The 23,749-nt window shown below is 42.8% G+C and overlaps 1 protein-coding gene across 1 annotated transcript in view; it reads right to left on the reverse strand.

Moving 5' to 3' along the window:
• RBP2 (retinol binding protein 2) overlaps positions 1–13,593 on the reverse strand; it is an 84,875-nt gene extending 71,282 nt beyond the window's left edge. Inside the window, exon 1 of the mRNA XM_029616485.1 lies at positions 13,560–13,593. The gene's annotated coding sequence lies outside the window, so the exon portion shown is untranslated. The remainder of the gene's footprint in view (positions 1–13,559) is intronic.
• Between the last annotated feature and the right edge of the window lie 10,156 nt (positions 13,594–23,749).

Consider the following 23,749-nt stretch of genomic DNA (forward strand, 5'->3'; position numbering starts at 1 on the left):
CTACCCCAATGGCTGAAGCATCTACCTCCACAATGAAAGGCTTGAATAGATCTGGATGGTGGATGCGGGGGTCCCTTAGAAACTCCTTCTTGAGGCGAGTACAGCTTCGCCGGTTCAGTGACTGTTGTCAGCATTCCTTTTGATAAGGGTTGTGAGAGAAGCTGCCAGAGAAGTGTACCCAGGTACAAATTGTCGATAATAATTGGCAAAGCCAAGAAAGCATTGCAAAGCCTTGAGGCCATCAGATGGGGGCCAGTCCTGGATGGTCTTTACTTTCTCTGGGTCCATGCGCAGCCTGTCCCAAGAAACAATGTAGCCCAAGAATGGCAGCTCTGGCTGCTCAAAGGTGCACTTCTTTAACTTGGCATATACAGTAAGTAGTGTTCACAAAGTCTTTGCAGCAGTTGTCTTACATGCTCAGAGAGTGTGAGAAGATAAGGATGTCATCCAGGTAAACTATCATTTTGAAGTACAGGAAGTTCTGAAAGATCTTGTTGACCGTGTTGGAAAACGGCAGGGATGTTATAGAGACCAAATGGCATGACCAGATATTGATAATGGCCGTCCCTGGTATTGAATGCCATCTTCTATTCATCACCTTCTCGGATACATATAAGGTTATAAGCCCCATGGAGATAGTTTCATGAAAATTTGTGCTCTTCGGAGGCATTCAAACAACTCAGTAATGGGAGGCAGTAGGTAATGGTTCTTACTAGAGATGTGAATCGGAACCGGAATCGGTTCTGATTCCGGTTCCGATTCACATCGTGGGTTTTTTTTCGTCCGACCTGATGTCGGTTTTGTTTATCGGCTGCGCCCGAGCTGATAAACAAAAAACCACCCCGACCCTTTAAAACTAATCCCTTAGCTTCCCCCACCCTCCCGACCCCCCTAAAAAACTTTTTACAGGTACCTGGTGGCCAGTGGGGGTCCCGGGAGCAATCTCCCGCTGTCCGGCTGCCACTAAGAAAAATGGCGCTGATGGCCTTTGCCCTTACCATGTGACAGGGTATCCGTGCCATTGGCCGGCCCCTGTCACATGGTAGGAGCACTGGATGGCCCGCGCCGGCGCGCCATCCCCCAGCACAATGGCTGTTCTGGAGGCCTCAGTCCTGCCCCCGGGCCGGCGCCCCGCCCATGGCCCTGCCCCAGGACATACGCGCATCCTGGGGCTTGCGCGCCCAGCCCATGGCCCTGCCCCAGGACATACACGCATCCCGGGGCTTGCGCGCCCCGCCGAGCCTATGCAAGATAGGCTCGGCGCGTGCAGGGGAAGCTTTTCGGGGGTTATATGTTACACACGTAACCCTTTGAAAATCTGCCCCAATATGTCCAAGACCAATGGCCACGACCTGTACTATTGGTGCTTGGGTCCAAAACACAACCTGCCCAACTGTGCTGCATAGGTCGCATGTCTCCTTGTCCAGAGCAGCTACCACTGACAGGTTGGAATCCAGAAGCCTCCTCTCTTCTTCCTTTTCCAAGAGCAGCCACAATAAGGATTCTGGAGTAAGATCCTCCAGCGAGAAAGACCTGGACTGGACAGACCATGATGCATGGAGCCCATAGAGACCAAAATCATCAGGCTCTGTAGCAAATTTGACAAGACCAAAGTATTGTGGCTCATTGATGCACGGCACAATTGACCCCAGAGGCATTGAAAAAGATGAAGACTTTGATTCAACATTGAAAAAAGACTCCTGTTGCATCAGTTACCTCGAAGCACTTGATGCACAGAGCGGAAGGTGCGACTAAGATAAAGGCAGCATCAGACACTCCAATGCAGATCATGTCGGATCGAAAAGACACAATAAACTAACACACCCCAGTCACTTGATGTAAGATGCATCAATGCATCTGATGCAGAACACAACGATGCTGGTGATGCATGCTATACCAGAAGGTTCTATGCATGCTGTGTTGAGACCCTTGATGCATGCATCATCAAAACACTCAATGTAACAGGCATCCTCAACTAAAAGACTTGATATCTTCAAGCTCTTGAATCCTAAAAGTCATTTCACAATGAAATACCAGCCAAGTTTGCAGCATTGACTAAAGTGACCCAAGATGAGCAGTTGAGCAAAACTCCAAAGTCAATGCTTCCGTCGATATAAGTACTCACAGAAGCCTTCCCTCTGACACAATCACAGATAGAGTTGCTATCAGAGGAAGAACCTGTTCCCCCGCAACAATCTCCACGGTTTGCTGTATCTGACAAGTCCCAGGAAGGTCATCCTTTACTTTCTTTTTTTTTTTAAGTATATCTTAATTAATTATGTCATTTACATATAATGAAATAACAGGAAAATCTCATATTAAACATTACAATATTAAGGAAACAAGTCCAGAAAGTACTATACATTTCTTATTCGACCCAGCCTGCAATATTAGTGAGGATAAGGAGCATTAAAAAAAAATTATAAAAAGTAAATAACATCAAAAGAAATCATCAAGACAAAGAAATCAGCCCAAAAACTTATTTAAGCCTCTTCATCTAGTCATTCTGCTTAACATTGCAAAGGATAGAAGCTCTCAGAGTTTTATTACTTAAGAGACTGTCTAGATGTAATGGATCACAAAAAATAAATCTATTGTCTTGGTAAATTACCAAGCATTTGCATGGAATTTTAAGGAAAAAATAGCTCCAATATTGCCAGCTCCACTGGTGAAAGATATCTGCAGAATATTCTGAGGGCTGGGTTTTCAATGCTGCTATTTGCAGCTTATAGTGCCTTGCTGAGAGAGGCACAACTACGTCTCCCACCTCCCATCACCTTGGCCCAGTTGCTTTCTCACACTCCATCTTGATTCACCAGAACCTCTATGTTTAATTTTTCCAATAGCATCTAATTTTCCACCATTAAGGGAAAGAGATCCCATTCTCATCTCTGAAGAGGATGTCCTACCTCTCACATCAGATATCCCAACAGGCCATTGACCTGATTATGGATATTGTGAGTTTTTTTTCTTCCTTCATATTGCCAAAGGAACAGTCTTTTCCCCCAGCCTATTTTATTTTCCCAGTTTCTCCTGGAAGGCCCATGCCAGGCTGTCCTCCTCTACCAATGTCTTCTTTGTTGGATCACAAATGATTTTCATCCTTCAAGCATCCTCACCTTCGTCCAGTTCTGTCTGAAGGTCTCAGGCCTCCTCATTCTCCACAATCAGACTGGTCCAGTTACCATTCCTCAGGAGAGTCCCTAAGCAGCTCCATAGGCATCCTGTCAGATCCGTCTCCAAGCTACTGGATCACACATCTTCACCAGAGAACCTATTCTAAATTCATGGAGAAAATGGACACATTTCTGAACATTGCAGTTCAAAAAGACCCTGACCCCAGAGCTGAGGTAATGAGACTTCTAAAAATTTTAGAGATTCCTGCAGAGCAGTTAGCATTATCTACACATGCCATTTAGACTCTGTTCTAATGAAGATGTGAGAGACCCCAAACTAGGGATCCGAAAACTGGACCTGAAATTCAGGATAAGAAAATCACCAAAGTGTGGTGTAGTACAATTTTCCCATAATTCTGAAGTGATGAAGAGTGCAATGAAAAAAGCCAAGAAAGCCAGGCTCCATTCAAGCACACCCCCAGGGAAAGATCAACGTATCCTAGATGATTTCAGGAAGAAAATCTTTCAGAGAATGATGTTGGCTACAAGAATCAGGCAACATCAATTTCATATATTTCAATACATCTGTGATTTTATTCAAAGCTTGAAACCTTTCATTAAAAAAGACACAGGAGAACAGTTTTTGCTACCCTCTCTCTACGACTTGGAAAAAGCAGTATGGCACCTTCTACAAACAGTATATGAGTCTTTCGATATAACAGCAAGAACAATGGCTGCATCCATAGAGGCATGTCGCATGGCCTGATTAAGAGCCAGCTTGAGCAGAGATGACATTCATGAAAAACTTGCTAACCTTCCATATTTAGGAGATAACTTATTCAGGGAAAAGCTAAGGGAAATAGTTGTTCAGATAAAGGAACAAAATGTAGCCATTCAGTCATTATCCACTTCAGCTGAACTACATTCCTCAGTGTCTTATATGTCTTATAAATGACTCTACTACCCTAGGAGGCCATATAGATCTTATCAGCAGTCTGCCACCTCAGCAGGCCCACTGACCACAGCAACAACTGGCACTCACTAGAGGATGCCCCAGGGAGCACAGACAAAAAACACAACCACCACCACCACCGGCTAAGCTAGGACAAAGTGTTGATCAACAGAAATACAGCATCCAGAGATCAAGTGGGATCCAGAGTTCAACAATTTCTACCACATCGGTCACTCATATTGACAGACCGTTGGGTTTTAAAGATCATCCATATGGTTATTGTCTCCATTTCAAAACACTTCCAAGACTCCCACACATAGCATTGCCACCTCCTGACTTAGCACATCTACTGTTCCTGAAGTAGGAAGTAAACCATCTACTGCAGGAGAATACAGTACCTGCTACCCTTTACAATCAGGGATTCTATTTTCAATATTTTTTTATTCCCAAAAAGACAGGCAGAATCTGACCAATTCTAGATCTTCAGAACCTCAATCAAAACCTCTTAAAAGAGAAGTTCAAGATGAATACCTTGAATACTGTGTACAATTCTGGTTGCCACATCTTAAAAAAGATATAGTTGCAATGGAGAAGGTACAGAGAAGGGCAACCAAAATGATAAAGGGGATGGAACAGCTCCCCTATGAGGAAAGGCTGAAGAGGTTAGGGCTGTTCAGCTTGGAGAAGAGAAGGCTGAGGGGGGATATGATAGAGGTCTTTAAGATCATGAGAGGTCTTGAACGAGTAGATGTGAATTGGTTATTTACACTTTTGGATAATGGAAGGATTAGGGGGCATTCCATGAAATTAGCAAGTAGCACATTTAAGACTAATTAGAGAAAATTCTTTTTCACTCAACGTACAATTAAGCTCTGGAATTTGTTGCCAGAGGATGTGGTTAGTGCAGTTAGTGTAGCTGGGTTCAAAAAAGGTTTGGATAAGTTCTTGGAGGAAAAGTCCATTAACGGCTATTAATCAAGTTTACTTAGTGTTGCGACCGTTGCTGCCCGATGTCTCCACTCCACCCACCTTACCTCTTTGGCTACTCTCTCTTTGCTTGATGGAAGTTTGGCTGCCACGGCGTCCCCAGACCAGCTCGATGCTGCCTTCCGTCATGTTCTCCTGAAGCCTAAGGGCGCGTGAGCGACTCGGCCCCGACTCAAGTACCAGCAGTGGCGCGAACCTCAGGGGCGTCCCCCTGAGATGATGTCATCATCGCCAGATATTTAAGGTCTCTTGTTTTGCTAGCCTCCAGGTATCGCTGCGGATGGGATTCACTCTCCGCTTACCTTGCTACTCTGCCTCCTCGGACTTTAGCAGGGGTACCCGCTCCTCGTTGGCCTCGCTCTCTCTTTTGCTTTTTAGGTCGCAGTCTGGAACCGGTACTCGCTCCTCGAGGGCCCATGTTCCCGGACCTGCTACTGAACATAACCTGCCAGGAAGTCATCATTGAGTTACCATCTCTCTCTCAGAGCTTTCCCTCAAACCAGGTACTCGCTCCTCAAGGGCCTACTTCATTCCAGCTGCCGGGCTGTTCTAAGAGGATATCGTGTGAGTGTACCATCAAGGTTCTGTTCCTGAACTCTGCATACTCTGCCTACTCACTATCTCAGTTTCTCTACAGCTCAGCCTTCCTGGGATCGCTGTCCAGTGCCTAAGGGACTACAGCCCAGCCGGGCTTCTCCAGCTCACTACTGCCACCTCTGGTGGTTCTCAAAAACAGTTTAATAAAAGAACTTGTGTGTGTCTGTCTCCCAACTCTGAGCCTGACCGGTGGTCCCTCTTGGGATCTTCCCCCGTGGGCATGGTCATCTGCCACCGGCCAAGGATCTACCCACAACTATCACAAATAACACTTAGGGAATTGCCACTGATATTAATTGCATTAGTAGCATGGGATCTTCTTGGTTTTTGGGTAATTGCCAGGTTCTTGTGGCCTGGTTTGGCCTCTGTCGGAAACAGGATGCTGGGCTTGATGGACGCTTTGTCTGACCCAGCATAGCAATTTCTTATGTTCTTATGATATCACTAAAGACTATTCTCCCTTTCATCCATCCAAATGACTGGATATACTCCCTAGATCTCAAAGATTCTTATGCCCATATCCAGATCCACCCTTCTTGCTAGTGGTAACTCTGTTTCAAAGTGGTACAAAGCACTATTAGTACAAGGTTCTACCATTTGGACTCTCTATAGCCTCATGAAATGAGTTGCAGTGGTAGTGGCTCATCTATGACACTAGGGAACACTAGTCTTCCCTTACTTGGATGACTGGCTCCTTGTAGCCCCATCAAGGGACACACTCCTATCTCACCTTCTGATTTCAATCAATACCCTTCAATCACTTGGATTCATAATAAATTTCCAGTACTACATAATAATAAAAGTCATTACTACAACCTGTGCAGAGGCTCCAATTTATTTATTTATTTATTTGTTTGGTTATTTATTTATTTAAAATCTTTTCTATACCATTCAGTAATATACCGTCACAACGGTTTACATGGAGGCACAATTAGTAAATTGTACATGTAGCTGTTCCTATTATTGGTAATGGAGGTGCCTTTTAAGCTCGGTAACATAGTTTCATAATAATAGCTAATTGTTCAGTGTTGTCTAATCTGTCCTTTAACTACAATTTATAGGAACCATTATAGACACAGTCCAGAAATGGGTGTTCCTATTTCCAGAAAGAACCCAAAACTTGTACAAAATAGCCAATGTACTGTTGAAAATGATGGAAACAACAATTTTGTCATTTTCATTTTCTTCTGGGACACCTGGCTACAGCAAGTCGTGGTTCTTCTCATGTGACTATATATGAGACATCTCCAGTGGGGACTATGATCTAAATGGAACCAACTCTTACAACTGCTTTGCTTGAAAAGTTCTCTTATCTACCAAATGAAAGAAGAAAATATACTGGTTACACCTCTCTATAATACAGGAAGCTGCTCCCCTTCAACCACTCCCATATCAAGTGGTATTGGTCATGAATGCCTCAGCAGTAAGTGGGGAAGCTGACACTGGACAGTTCACCTGAGAGGAATTTTCTGATCAACCTGCTAGAATTCAGAGCGATGTACTAATGCTTTGAGAGCATTCAGTCACATTCTCAAAGAAAAGAACATAATGATTTAAATGGACAACCAAGTAGATATGTTCTATGCGAACAAGCAAGGAGGAACTGGATCATGGATACTGTGCCAGGAAGCCTTACATATATGGAACTTGGCAGTTCAGAACACAGAAACTCTTCAGGTCTCTTACCTACCAAGAATTTGCAACACTATGGCATGCAAACTCAGCAAAATTTTCCGCTCTCACGAGTGGTCATTAAACCAAGAAATAGCAAATTGCATTTTCAGGTTATGGGGTTGGCCCTTGGATCGACCTCTTCACGACCAATTCTGCTCCATTCATCCCAGTCTACTATGTGAAGCTCTAGATGTCTTTTTGATACCCTGGAACACAGGCCTTGTATACGCATTCTGCCTATATCACTCATATTGAGACCAATTCTGAAGATGGTATGGGAACGAGCCGCAATTATTCTAATCACACTAGCATGACCAAGATAAGCCTGGTATGCATGTCTCATTCAGTTTTCCATAAGATCTCCAAGACAGCTGGGAGAAGATCTCTCCCTTCTATCTCAGGAAGATGGGGATCTATGGCACCCCATGTTCCCATCCCTGCACCTGACAGCATGGACATAGAGCATGTGGTCTTAAAACAGTGGTCCCTTTCACAGCAACTCCAAGAAGTGATTCTTTCAGCTAGAAAGCCATCTACTAGACACAATTATGCTTTCAAATGGAAATGTTACTTAGTCTGATGTACTACAAACCACATTGGTCCCTTCCACTGTGAACCTAGACATCTACAGAAGATGGTAAATTAATTTCTACTCACCTACTAGTTTCAAATTTTATGAAGGGGCTCTTGCAGTTGCACCCACCAGTTAAAAAACGGCTGGTGCCCTGGGACATATAGTATTAACTCACCTGACACAACCTCCGTTTGAGCATCTATATTCAGCTCCATTGAAATTCCTAACCTAGAAAGTCCTCTTCTTAGTAGCAGTTACATCTACTCATGACAAAGTGGTACTTAGAACACACCCAGAATTTCTACCAAAATTCTGTGTTCTATTTGAACCAGTCCATAGTATTTCCTATCTTTTTTCAGAGGTCTCATGCTCATGAATATAAAAAAGACCCTATACTCTTTTGACTATAAGAGAGCTCTAGCATATTACAAACCATGAACTCAGTCTGATTGGAAAACTTCCCAACTTTTCATAACCTATGACCCCAGAGGCTAGGAACAAGGGATACTAAGAGAACCCTTTCTAATTGGATAATAAGCTGTATTCAACATTGCTACTCTGTGGCTGGTCTCCAGCTCACCAGATTAGACAGAGCCCTCCAGGTATGGATGACAGCTTCATCCATTGCACATATCAGGTTCCAATTGAAAAATTCTTCAAGACAGCTACCTGGTCATTGGTGCACACCTTCAGCTCCCACTACTGCCTGGATTCCATGGCCTCTATAGACACAGTGCTATGAGAAAAGCTGTGCTGCACCACTTGCTACAGGAATAGTCTGCTGTCTATGGGGAAGTCTGGGTTGCAAAAAAAAAAATGTTTTTTTTGGATTGCAGTATGCCTACACAAGTAATTAAACATAGATACAGATTTTTCTGCAACCCTCAGCTTGGGACTCCCCATAGATCATGGCTAATTCAGCCCTGCTTATCGATAGGAAAAAGCAGGTTTGCTTACAGTAAATGGTGTTTTCCGTAGATAGCAGAATGAATTAAACATGAGATGCCCACTCTCCTCCCTGTTCAGGTAATAATATAAAGTACGTACACCTCTGTTATTAAGTACAACCATACAACCTGTAACAGAGGACTCGGCACAAATATAATGCCAGTAAATATTCCAATAATTTTTATTCAAAAAAATTTTTCACCTTTAATTAGAACCAACATGTGCTAAAGAACATCACATATTAAAACCATCAACGACGCATCATCACTCTATCATCATACATCCCATTCATTCATACACCCATACCCCAATACCCTAAAATTATGCCAATGACCCTTAAATATACCGATACCATACAATGTTGACATGCCCAACATATAGCTTTTTAGTAATGTAACATGTATATTTACAAAATGTTATAAAGTGGCTAAATAGCCTACACACAGGATATTGTTAATTATACAATCATATGCTATGTGTGAGTATATATTGTTGTTATTATGCACCCAACAGAATACCTGTTTCGCCCAAAATTAGGGCTTCCTCAGGGAGAAAAATATATATTATTATAACAGCGAGCTGTACTGTCGTCACTTGATTGTCACTTCCATGATGCAGAAAATGTATAACATTGATGGCAACCCATCCCAAGATTATCAATTGCACATGATCCCGGTCTCTATACCTGTAAAAAATAATAAACAACAACTCCTATTTTAAATAACCAGATGCTTTATAACCGGGTGCGTACACCCTGTGCACCACCACCTTTAAAACAGTACCAACCATTCCGTTAACTTTATTTATATGCATAGTCATTATCAACTTAAAAACTTCCAGGAATCCAAAAAAACCTTTCGGGTAACTCCACTGAACCGCCAGTCATAGATAAAATCAGCCACGATTGTTATCTTCAGACTTCATGAATTGTCCTCCTATATTGCAACCATAACACAAAACATAAAAATGTCTACCAATAGAATGCATTCTTACTACATATCAAGCGAATGAGCATTTAATACGCATACCATGCACTAACTTCAGAGAAACACTACGCTCTGTACACCCAAAAAACAACTTAATATCTGATACATATACCGCTAGATTCAGATTAAATGCACATAACTGTCTTACCAGTATCATCATAAGCCGAATCGCCATGGGTATAAAGATGTTCTAATTCATTCTTCTTCCTGGAAAGCACATTATTCAACAGTGCTAGACAAACGCCACCAACTGCGTAAAATACCTGCCTCCTATACGCACCGTAAAGCGTTATTTAAACTATCCAAGAGCCAATCACTTTACCAATGCAGCCACGCCCGAACACTTGATGACGTGCTACGTTCACGCTTCCGTAACATACTGCTATTCTTGTTACCAGCGCGATTGCGCAATTACACGACTACAGGGACAGTAGAATATCCTATTCTATCAGCTTTGTAGCAGACTGAGGAGATGGCACAGAAGCCCGCATGTGGGAACTAGGGATGTGAACCGTTTATCTGACGATTGAAAATATCGTCCGATAATTTCAATATCGTCAGATATCGGGGGGTCCCCGATAGCGATAGGAAACCCCACGATTAATTTAGTGGGTTTTCTTATTGTTATGGGGGGGGGGGGCGGGAAGAAAGGACACAACCTAAAAACACAACCTGACCCTTTAAAATGAGTTTGTTAGTATCCCTCCACCCTCTGGACCCCCCCAAAATTTTTTTAAATACCTGGTGGTCCAGTGGGGGTCCCGGGAGCATTCTCCCGCACTCGGGCTGTCGGCTGCCACTAATCAAAATGGCGCCGATGGCCCTTTGCTCTTACCATGTGACAGGGGCTATCGGTGCCATTGGTCAGCCCCTGTCACATGGTAGGTGCACTGGATGGCCCACGCCATTTTTAAAGATGGCCCCGGCCATCCATTGCTCCTACCATGTGACAGGGACCGGCCAATGGCTCGGATACCCTGTCACATGCTAAGGGCAAAGGGCCATCGGCGCCATTTTGTTTACTGTCAGCCGACGGCCCGAGCGCGGGAGTATGCTCCTGGGACCCCCGCTGGACCACCAGGTATTTAAAAAATTTTTTGGGGGGTCCGGAGGGTGGGGGGATACTAACAAACTCATTTTAAAGAGTCGACTGTATTTTTTGGTTATCGGCTTGGGCGCAGCCAATAAAAAAACAAACAAACCCGATAGGACTGCAAGATAAAAATTTCACAATGTGAATCGGAACCAGAATCCGAACCGATACCGGTTCCGATTCACATCTCTAGTGGGAACTCCTGCACATGCCCAGTAGAGCTCAAAAGCTCTACTAGGAATGTCATCCAAGAACATATCTAATTCATCCTGCTATCTACGGAAAGCACAGTTTATGATAAGCAAACTAGCTATATCTGATAATCTTGCTTCTACTGATATGCTAAAACAAACAACCATGATGTACTAGTGCACTTGGTAATAATTTATCCATTCAAATGAATTCACCATTACTCTTAACAAAAAAAACCCTTGCTGTTTGGCAGGCAGTAGGGATGGGCATTTGTCTAAAATGACACAGACAATATCAATGACATTGTCTGTCATTTCATGTAGTTTTTTAGATGTTTTTTGTGTGCACTATTTGCAAACAGTGTCACCAGTTCTCCCAACAGACATCGAAATCTCCTGTCCCCTGTCCCTGGAGGTGGCTGAAGTTGCCCCAGAAATATAATGTCTATGTAAAAATGTCCCACCCCAACCCCTCCCCTTTGTTAAAAAATAATAGTCCTCCTGGCTGTCGCCCCCCCCCCCATTGTTCACCCTAGCCTACCATCCTGACCCCCCACAAGACTTACTATCTCCACCCTGGTGGTCTAGTGGAGGCCCAGAGTGACTCCACTGCTCAGAGGACCTGGCACCACTAGCCCCTGTCATATGATAGGAGCAAAGGGCTGGCTGGGGCCATTTTGGAAAATGGTCACTGCCGGGTCCGTGAGCGGAGGAGTTGCTCTGGGTTCCCATTAGACCACCAGGGTGGAGATGGTAAGTCTAGGGAGGCTGGAAGGATAGTGTGTGTGTGTGGGGGGGGGGGGTGCTATTTTTTAACAAAGGGCCCAAAATATGTGAACTGGAGTTTTTCTATAAATATTACCTTTCTGGGGGAACTTCGGCTGCCTCCAAGAGGAGTGGGACAAGGGTCTCTAGAGACCCCCAGGGTCTGACTCTGGCTTTTTCTTTTTTTTCACTTATTTTAGGTATTTCTAAATAGTGTGCACTATTTGCAAATAGCACTCAGTATTTTCCGAAACAAAAAACAAAATGAAAAAAAAAAAGGCACTAAAAAAAGGAAATATTTTCAAACAAAAGAAAAAAAATTACATTTTTTCTCTGCATACTGCTTGCAGACAGTGATGTTACCACCAATACTCTAAGGTCTAGTCAACTAATATAAGAAATATTTTGATCCTTGTGCAAATGGAGTGTCCATAGGTATACAAGTGGAATGAAATGTCTGTTAGCATTTATCAGTGTACTTTAACATGTTGACATTGGAAAAGAAGTAATCCATTTCTGGCAGATAGTATGTGTGGATTTTCTTTTGCACATTGAGGCATATTGACCCCAAGAAGCTTTCTTTCCATTTCAGAGAGAGAAGCTAATTTTTTTTCATAATCATCTTTCATTTTTTTCTCTGCAGAGACAGATTTAGGGACCTATTTTATCAATTTGTGCTAACATACATGAATACATATCATTAGTCAATAGACCTCATTAACTACAATGGTGCTTACTGACTATGCCTGCACTTTAACCCTTTTAACCTTGTACTTCCTGTTAACCCCTCTCTTTCCTTTCCTCTGCAACGCCCATCAGGCCATCCTAATCCCTGCTCATGTATTCTCTTGGGCAGTGGGAGAAGATGGTGGGGCTAATACAGGGATCATAAACATGTGCTGGCTTACAGTCCCAGTACTGAGTGAGTATGCAGCTGGAGGAGCTGTGCTACCCACAGTAGCTGCCAGTAGACTTGTAATGAGGGGGCAGAGAAGATAAGAGGTAGGTGTACACACAGAGCGGTGAGGGGTGGGGAAGGAAGGAGAGGTACAGGGCAAGGGGACAGATTGTTACTGGGGAGTTGGGTACTCAACAGATAGCTGCCAGTGATATTGCTGGTTTAAAGACTTTACCATTCTCCTTTAGTATAAACCAGCCATGCTAGTCAAATACTGGCTGTCTGGCCACTCTAGATTTAGTACAGATGTAATGCATAAAACACCAAGAAGAGATTAACTGAGAGATAAGAGTTTTAGTTTTGCTTTTGTGCAAATTCTGTTCACTTCACTATGGAAAATGAAATACTTCTGCCCATGGATATCAAAAGAATACTGTATTTATCAGCCACTCTCAATTATGCATGACATTTCTCAATGTTGTTTTTCTTTAAATATCAGTTTGTAACTATTGTTCTAATTATTGTAAATTAACTATCACCTTAATTATGTTACAATAGTTTTATAATTTAACCTGTTAACATTTAAATATAGAAATTAATTTCTGGATAGCTACAGTACAGAGTAGTAACAGATTTACAAAAAGTGCCTCTATGCCAAATAAATCCATTGAAACTTACTGACAGACCAGTTAAATGGAATAGTTTGCTGTCCTCCCTAAGACAACAGTTCTTTCCTGCAGAACATGTGCTTCGCTCAGAAGCGCCATTGTGGACTCACCATGGCAGAATTTATCCAAGTTGGCTGATGCTGCTTCCAGCTTGAATAAATGGATTCTCTGAAAATGCTTCTAAACATGTAAATCTTTTCTGAATTTTGTAACATGTTCAATAGTTGGTGTTTTAATTGCACTATAATAACCTGCAAGGATTTGCACACCTGCCAGATTTCATCATTGCCTCTGCCAGTTGTTATCTCCAGCTGATAAAGCATGTTGGGACATTGAACAGGAGGACTCATTGATCTTGTTTTGAAAGTTGTTCTGTAGATTGTCACTGCTGTTTTTGCACTACAGTGTTTTAACTTTATAAAAGCTCATGCTGCTTTCTCAGTTAATAACCATTTTTACCACTCTTTCATGTTTATATATCTTCTTTAAAACATGCATTCAGAGGTAGAAATCATTTTGTTTTGGGTTTGTTTGGTTTACATTGTGTGAAATATTTGTTTTCATTTACAGCTTCTATTTAGCTGTTTGCATAGATAAACATCCATTTTTTAACATTCACCTGTTTACTTTGCAATAAGCTACTGCATAGAGAAAATGCCTTATGAAAATTTTTTATTACATCATTAGCAATCTAATTCCAAGGACTGCAATAATTTATCTGATGGCTTGATGCAGAAAATAACGTATTTTATCATCTCATCTATATTCTTTGTCGCGCTACACATCCATAGTGAAAGTGAATTAAAATACAGAAATTTATAACAACCCATGTTATAATTGAACCAGCTCATGCCACTGAAACGAAGGCATATTTTTCTGTTCATAGGACATCACGATATGCAAAGCTATCTTTGGGCTACAGAAGGGAAACGAGGGAGGAGGTTGATTGTGTGGAGACTATTGCAATTGACCCAGAGATCATGCTAGTGTATATACCTGCCTGCTCCTCTCTCTCTCCATCTCCCCCATCTTATATCCCTCTCCATGCATTTCATTTTCTTCGCATATTCTCCATTCTTTCTCCTTTGCCCCATTCTCTCTCGCTTCTGTTGGCTCACAGCACTATCTTCCTCTTCCCAGCAGCCCGTTGGGAAGGACTCTGCCAGGCTATGCCAGCACTGCTTCCAAGCCTCGTGAAGGTGCATCAACTTTGCAGCATTGTGACCCATTTGTCAGATTAGAGGCCTCTTTGAGCTACAGGGATGTGCATTCATTTGAAACAAATGAGGCTATTTTCAATTCATGCTGAGTGGAATGTACCGAAAATGGCCTCCTAAGAAAATATCTGAACATTTTAAAGTATTTTTGTGTGGCACCACCACGCCACAGAGTGTGTAAGATTTAATATTTACAAGAGGCGTTGCATGTGAAGTGGAGCATTTCCCCTTATAAGAAGTCTGTAAAGGTCGCAGTGCAGTGAGGTGAGAAGTTTCTAGTGTAAGGGAGTTCATCTTTTGGTTTGAGGATGTTAAGTACACTTTTTGACAGACAGTGAGGTGCAGCCACTGTGGGCTTGGTTTAAGGAGAAGGTTATAAAAACCCTGACTATACTTAGTCTGGGGGCTTCTTCAGATCGAACAGACAAATATGAGGATGCAGCCGTGACCGTCTCCTAGGGTTACAAGGGAGAAGCAGGATTTCAGGCAGAGATTCTCACCCGGAGTCTCAGGAAGCCCGAAGGGAACACATCAAATTGTGTGATGCTGTTTTGAAGTTAGAAAGAAACTTGTAGCCTGTGGTGGGAACTTGCTTGGACCAGGAGACAAACAATGCCAGCAGGAACTTGCTACAGGGCTCGGTGGATTCCTGGCTGCAGAACCAGAGGGATTTCTTCCTTGAGCTGATCAGGACATTAAGTTACTCACAATCTGTATACGGAAAGGAAAAGAGGGCCAGACGAGTAGGCCGAAGCAAAGACTGAGTAAAGGGAAAGGAGTTTTTTATGTTGTGAGGCGAGAAGGCTTCATTAAGAAATGTGATTTCTCTTGGCTACTGTAATTTTTTTTTTAGCTGTTTCAATATGTCTTATTTTGAAGCTACAGCTGTAATTTGTTTTTATGTTGGAGTACAATTATTGAGTGGGCATTGGTTTATTTCTTGGAAGTGTCCTTGGTCCAGTACTGGCCCTGCAGGTAATCCTGCCCCCAGCCTATGCCCCAGAGATTTTTTTCCCCACCTTGGAAGAACAACCCCAGTGCTCCCAAGGCTGGGAAAGTGACCCCAGGTGGAAATGGGATTACATTTGTATTTATGGCATTTAAAAAAAAAAAAGATGCCTTCCATGGAACATAAACCCAAGGACTGGGCCTTCCCATTTGGACCACCCTGGGCACCTCCAACCCCCACTCCTGGCTCAAAATATTAATCTGGGCCTAGCCTGCCCCGAGCTAGCCCTGAACTTGCTTGGAACCAGTCCAAGGCCTGCTTGGTGCCCTCCCCCACCTTTTAAATGTGCTGGGGCTGGACACCTCCTATCCCCACCTCTACCCCTACTTATCTCCATCCTGGATCCTGAGTATTAAAAAAAGAAGGAATGATGCTCATTCGCTCCTTTCCGGATCCTGATCCTTTAAAAGTGGCACATCCTCCTGGATTATGGTGCTGAAGTGAAGCTTCTTTGGCACCTGCCACTGGTGTGTTGGCACAATGTTTGTGTAGGGCCATATCTTTGTATGGTCACACATCATAATGGGTACCGGCCACAATGGAGAAAAGGTGCCATCCTCCAGGCAGATGGTGCCATTTCTAAAGGATCAGGATGTGGGCGGGAGCACGTGGACATCATTGCTGACCTTTTTTTTACTCAGGATCTGGGAAGACGGTAAGGGGAGGGCCAAAGAAGAAGCTCCCTGGCCACAACATGTTTAAACAGGAGATAGGCTCGAAGCTGTCCCCAGGCAGGCTCACTGTCCTTCAGAAATGGCACCATCCATCTGGGAGGACAGCACCAAAGTGATATCACTTTAGTGACCTTCCACAAGAACGGCTGGCACCATTTTGGTGTATGGTTATACGTGGTGATGTCACTTCAGCGCCATCCTCCAGGCAGTCTGTGTCATTTTTAAAGGACCAGAACTCAGCTGGGAGCAGGTGGGCATTGCTCCTAACCTTTTGTAAGCAGGATCCGAGAAGGGGGTACCTGGGGGCTGCATTGGGAGCTCTCTGGCCCTGGCACATTTAAATGGGGAAAAGGCCATGCCAAGTCTCCAGCCTAGCTCCAGTAAGGCACAGTTCTGGCTCTGAGCAGGCTGGATTAGTTTTTTGGGCTAGGAATAGGAGTTGGAGGTGTCTTCGGAGGCCCAGCCAGGCAGGCCAGGGCTGAGTGAAAAGGGGTTTCCAGGGTTGTAGGAAGCGTATGGGTTTTTTTTCCCCCGGATTTAAAATTTTTTTCAGTTTGGAAAATAAACTGAACCGAAAAACAACCCCCCAATCTCCTGAAATGAAAATATGAACCAAAATGAAAAATCAAGGGCTGCACATCCCTATTGGACTGTAAAAGCACTGCTTCTTTTCCTCAGATTGGTGTCTACATCAGGCGCATCACTTCTGCTCCTTATTTTGGCAGACCAGCTGTTACCTCTCTATGTACACTTTTACATGGGAATCTCCCGAGCCCTAGCACTTGGCCCTGTGTAGTTATACCAGTCCCACTGGTGTAAAGATGACTGTGTTTATATCCACACTTAGATTTGGCAATTCCTATTGTCTTCATACATTATCGGGAGTGATTTACTGTCTTCCATAGATTAAATATTCACAACTAAAAGAGTAGGAGCAAAGGTTATATTACTGCGTGGCAGTGAAACATTCCCTAAATCACAAAGATGCAGAGCCTTTATTATAAGCAGCTATAAACGGAAAAGTCAAGTCAAGGTTGAACTGATAACTTCAAGTCTTTTCAACTTCATAATGAAAGGGATGTTACATGTCCAGTCTGAAAGCAGATAAGACAAGTCTGATTGTGCTCATTTAAACCACATGGACATTGCAAGGTTATTTTTGATGCTTGTTTTGATGGAAAAAAAAAAAAAAAGCCTTGATTTAAGGAGTGAATTAATAAATCCAATTATTTTTATTTTTGAGGTTTATTTTTGATTTATATGATGTTTTTGACATGAGAGACTGAGCCATTTTATTTATCTACACAAGAGGCTTGTCACCGATAATTGCAGAATAAGATTTGGCATGCTCCATCACCAATCTGCATCATTCCAGTTTTTTGAGAGGCAAACGCTGATGGAAGTAGTTAGGTCAGCATCTAAGGCAGTTCAGCACTTGGCCTCCTTCTGCTGCACTGAATCAGTAGTTCCACATTGTTTTCGCCGTATTGGGACAAATCAGCCAGCATTGTAAAATCAACAAAAACCTCCCAGTGTTGTGCTGTTCAAACAAGGCCTCTGGTAACTCACTGTGAAAAGTGCTGTCGCGGTCTGGTGAAACCTGTCCTACCAGCCTACCCACATTAGGCACTATTGGTGAGGAAAGAGGTATTGGGGCCTGACACAGCACTTCCTACAGATCTGCAAAGTCCTGCAGTCATGGGTCTGTTCTGTATGTCCCACACTCCCAGTAGAGCAATCCAAGCTCCCATCCATTTACAGAGCCCAGCACTCACCCATGTCTCCTGTTTTTCCATTTACTGTGTATGCTTTTACTGCTACATGCGCAGGCAGTCCTTCTGTTTTTGTCTGCTTCCAATCAGTCTGTTCCTGGGGACACTGCATGTCTGTCAGGCTATAGTGTGAGGGAGAGGTTGCAGTCCCAGAAAAAGCACCGCAGTTCATGCAGCGATGCGTGAATTGCGCCAGGGAAGGGGAGGTATTGAAGTGTTGCCAGATCAGATAACCTGTTCTGGGGGAAGGGAAGAAGGGAGGCAGGCCCGAGTTGCTATTGGGGGGAGGGGACGGGGGGGGGGGGGGGGGCGGGAGAGAGGGAGGATGAATTGCCCTAAGCTGCATAAAACATCTTTTAGTCCCCTTAAAGAGACAGCATATGCACACTGGCCACCATTGTGAATATACCTAACATAATAAATGATGGAAGATAAAGACCCAAATGGTCCATCCATTCTGCCCAGCAAGTGCTGCTCCATGCAGGTTACCCTCCTACCTATGTCTTCTGTTAAAGATAGTAACTGCTGCTCAATGCAAGTTACCCCTAATCAGAAATGTTACATCTACAGCTAGCAATAGGTTACTTCTTTTCTTCTTTTCCATCTGCTAGCCATTAAGGATCCTCTGTGTTTAACATATGCCCTTTTGAATTCCACCGTTCCTGTCTTCATCACCTCATCACCTTTTCCATGAAGAAATATTTTCTGACGTTGTTCTGAGTCTGCCCCATTGGCGTTTCAGATCATGACCCCTTGTTCTACAGCTTCCTTTCCAATGGAAAAGGTTTGTTTCTTGTGCATCATGCATACCTTTCAGGTATTTGAAATTCTGTAGCATATGTCCCCTATCTCTCCCTCTGCCAGGATATACATATTTAGGTTCTCCAGTCTCCTCTCATAAATCTTCTGATGTAGATCCTATACCATTTTGGTTTACTTTCTCTGGACCACTTCCATCATATCTCTATCCTTTTTGAGATATAATCTCTAAAACTGAACATAATACTCCAGGTGAGGTCTCACCAAAGACCTGTACAAGGGCATTATCACCTCCTTTTTCAATTGGTTGTGTCTTTCTCTATGTAGCCCAACATAACTCTGGCTTTAGCCACCAACTTGTCACATTGCTTCGCTATCTTCAAATCATCATAAACTATCACTCCAAAATCTCTCATCTACCATCACATACAGTTCCTTTGGATTATTGCACCCAAATGCATGACCACACTTTTTGGCATTGAATACCAACTGCCAGACCTTCAAGCAAACTCAAGTTTTTTAGTTCATTTCCACTCTGTTGCAGATATTGCTATCATCTGCAAAAAGACAAACTTTACCTTCTAAATCCTCTGCAATATCTCTCACAAAGATGTTGAATGGAATAGGTCCTAGAACCGATCCTTGGGGCATTTTACTTACCACCGTTATCGCTTTAGAGTAGATTCTATTTACCATCACATGCTGTCATCTTTGTCAACAAGTTTGTAATCCATTCTACCACTTTGGGACCCACTTCCAGGCTTTTCATTTTATTCATGAGCCTCCGATGTGGAACCCTGTCAAAAGCTTTGTGGAAAGACAAGTAAACCACATCATTAGAACATAAGAAATTGCCATACTGGTGTTACAGGTTCAGACTGTGCATATTGGTATCCTGCCAAGGGGCTCTGACCTGGGGGGCTACTCTCATATAAACACACAGAATCTCTGGGATTATACCTGGGGGCTTGAACCCAGGAGCTTATCCCCTATACAAATAGCCAAATGTAATTATTGGGATTATACCTGGGGGCTTGAACCCAGGAGCTAATTCCCAACACAAAGAGCCACACGCAGACTTTAATTCAATACTTCCAGGTAAGCAAATAAGTTTATTTGAGCAATAGGAGGATAGAACAAATAAAATCAGATCATATAGAAGTCATGGTACATAATAACAATTGCTACATAGATATAAAAAGCTTACATTTCCAAAGGATCGGCCGTACCATCACGTACGGCTCTCTCTCTCCCCTCTCTTTCTCACTGTCTCTCCTTATACACTACTAATGCTTGTGAAAGCAGTGGCAATCCCTCCCTCTGAGTTCTTATCCGATTTCAGACACAGCTGTGTGGCCTTCACTTTCTCTCTCAGGCTTTAGTATAAGTTAATTGCTAGTTTTCTCATCATAGACTTAGTGGAATAACTAAATAAACAGTCTCTTGCCTGTTTGTAAACATTTCACAGTGGATGACAGTAAACAGTTCATAAGAAGATAAGAAATTGCCATGCTGGATCAGACCAAGGATCCATCAAGCCCAGCATCCTGTTTCCAACAGAGGCCAAACCAGGTCACAAGAACCTGGCAAGTACCCAAACACCAAGAAGATCGCATGCTACTGATGCAATTAATAGCAGTGGCTAATAGCTAAGTAAACTTGATTAATAGCAGTTAGTGGACTTCTCTTGCAAGAACGTAGCCAAACCTTTTTTGAATCCAGCTACACTAACTGCACTAACCACGTCCTCTGGCAACAAATTCCAGAACTTAATTGTGCATTAAGTGAAGAAGAATTTTCTCCGATTAGTCTTAAATGTGCTACTTGCTAATTTCATGGAATGCGCCCTGGTCCTTTTATTATCTGAAAGTGTAAATAACTGATTCATATCTACTCATTCAAGACCTCTCATGATCTTAAAGACTTCTATCATATCCCCCCTCAGCCATCTCTTCTCCAAGCTGAACAGCCCAAACTTCTTCAGCCTTTTCCCATAGGGGAGTCTGTACCTCCAGTGCAACTATATCTTTTTTGAGATGTGGCCACCAGAATTATACACAGAATCCAAGGTGTGGTCTCACTATGGAGTAATACAGAGGCATTATGACATTTTCGGTTTTATTTCCAACCATTCTGTTTGCTTTTTTGACTGCTGCAGCATACTGAGTGGACAATTTCAAAGTATTATCCACTATGATGCCTAGATCTTTTTCCTGGGTGAGAATTCACCAATCAAATGTTGCGCTTACGCTGAAATTGTGGCAATGCTATTTTTCTGGGTCAAAGAGGTTCTTCTTCACTCAGAATGCGCGATGTATGCTGTATTCTTATCGCTGCTGTGGCATTGCCACAATTTCAGCGTAAGCACAACATTTGATTGGTGAATTCTCACAGCCTAGACATATGGATACCATCCATGCTTAAAAGTCATTCCCTGATGAAGAGAGTCCACTCGAAACATTGCAGTGTTGGGATTAAAAGACTTATTGCATGAAGTTTTCGATTCAGCATCTTTGCGACAGAACTGTGAGTTGTGAAGTGGTATAACATCATTTAGTTGTATACCACCCAAGTTACACTGGACTGCTGGGGTTTTCCAATGATTATAAGCTTTCTCCAACAACCTGCACATTGGAGTTGGATTAAGTAGCCATAAGAGGCTTCTTTATATAGCCCAGTATTGGCACTTTATGAGGTTTCCCCAGTTCAAAATACATAATTTCATTTTCTAGCCAGACTTTTTCATAATTTTGCAATTAACTTGCCCATGCTTATGCTGTTTCCTATTTTCTTCATTCAGATCTTTTTTCCATTTTTTGAAAGATTTTTCAATTGGCTAGAATAGCCTCTCTCACGTCATCTTTTAACCATGTCAGTAGTTATTTGGCCTTTTTTCCACCTAATCTGGCCTTCCAAGATGGTATTTTTAAACAACGTTCATGCCTAATGTAAACTCTTAACCTTTGCAGTTGTTCCTTTCAGTTTTTTCCTAACCATTTTTCACATTTTATCATAGTCTCCATTTTGAAAGTTAAATGCTATCATGGTAGATTTCCTTAGTACCCTTCCTCCAGATCTCAAGTCAAATTTAATCATGTTATAATCACTATTGCTAAATGACCCCAACACAGTTACCTCTCACACCAAATTAAGCATTCCATTAAGAATTAGGTCTGAAATAGTTCCCTCTCCTGTCAGCTGCTCCATGAAGGTCATTTATTTCATCTAGATACTTTACCTCCTTAGCAAATAAGAACATAAAAACATGCCATATTGGGTCAGACCAAGGGTCCACCAAGCCCAGCATCCTGTTTCCAACAGTGGCCAATCCAGGCCATAAGAACCTGGCAGGTACCCAAAAATCCTGATGTGACAATAACCCAGTCAATACTGGGGTAATTGAAATCACCCATTATTACTGAAATTGCTAACTTTGTTAGCCCCCTAATTTGTTAGCATTTCATTGTTTGTCTGTTCATTCTGGCCAGCTGGATGGCAGTACACCCCAATGCTATTCTATTCTCTTTCTCACATGCAATTTCTATCCATAAAGATTCTACAGTACATTTTGTTTCCTGCATAAATTTTATCCTGTTTCACTCTATGCCCTCTTTAACATATAGTGCCATCCTTCCATCAATCCTATCATTGCAATATAATTTGTACTCTGGTATCACAGTGTCCTATTGATTATACTCCTTCTACCAGGTATCTGAGATGTTAATTATATCTACCTCTTCATTCAATGCCAAACATTCTGACTCTCCCATCTTATTATTTTAAACTTTTAGCATTTGCATTTGTATTAACAACGTGCTTATCAGTTGACAGGATAATTTGGAATCTTTCTGCTCTGTCTGCTCTTTCCTTAAAGGCACCTGGTCTACTTTAGCATTTATTACAACCTCTTTATCAGGATGCCTAACTTCTCTGTTTTATTAGTATCCTTCAATGATACATCATTCCAAATCATGCACTTCTGAGTGAATGTTGGCTTTCCACCATCATCTAGTTTAAAAGCTTCTCTATATCCTTTTTAAAGGTTAGTGCCAACAGCCTGGCTTAATTCTGGTTAAGGTGGAGCCCCTCCCATTGGAATAGGCTCCCCCTTCCCCAGAATGTTCCCCGGTTCCTAACAAATCTGAACCCCTCTTCCTTGTACTATTGTCTCATCCACATATTGGAGCTCAGCCTGCCTCTGGCATCCTGCACGTGGAACAGAAAGCATTTCTGAGAATGCAACCCTGGAGGTTCTGGATTTCAGTTTCCTACCTATGAACCTAAATTCAGCTTTCAGAAGCGCACTCCTGCAGCTTCCTATGTCATTAGTACCTACATGTACCCAAATAGTTAGCTCCTCCCCAGCACTCTCTAAAAACACTGTCTAGGTCTACTATCTTCACACAGGGCAGGCAAATTACCAAGTGATTCTCAGGGATACCAGACACCCATTTATCTGCATTTCTAATGATCAAATCACCCATTATAACAGCCATCCTAATCTTTCCTTCCTGGGAACACAGCCCTAGAAACACATCCTCAGTGCAAAAGTATAAGGTATCACTTGAAGGGCAAGTCCTAAGTGCAGGATCACTTCCTGCCACACCACGGTGATGGTCTTCTGCCCGGTGACCTTGTTTCTCCAAAGCAGCACAAAGATGTTTTGACTGGAGTTGGAATCGCTCTACTATGTCCCTGAAGGCCTCCTCTATATAACTCTCTGCCTGCCTTCTCCTCCTCCTTTCAAACAAAAGTGGAAAAAGGTAGGGGGGGGGGTGGGAGATAAGGTAAGGGAAGGTGGAGTGGGGGGTAGGGAACGGGGGAAGGCAGTGCAGCTCGGCGCGTGCAAGGGGATGCACAATTGTGCAC

Source organism: Rhinatrema bivittatum, chromosome 9 (genome assembly GCF_901001135.1).
Source record: "Rhinatrema bivittatum chromosome 9, aRhiBiv1.1, whole genome shotgun sequence".
NCBI classification, from domain to species: domain Eukaryota; kingdom Metazoa; phylum Chordata; class Amphibia; order Gymnophiona; family Rhinatrematidae; genus Rhinatrema; species Rhinatrema bivittatum.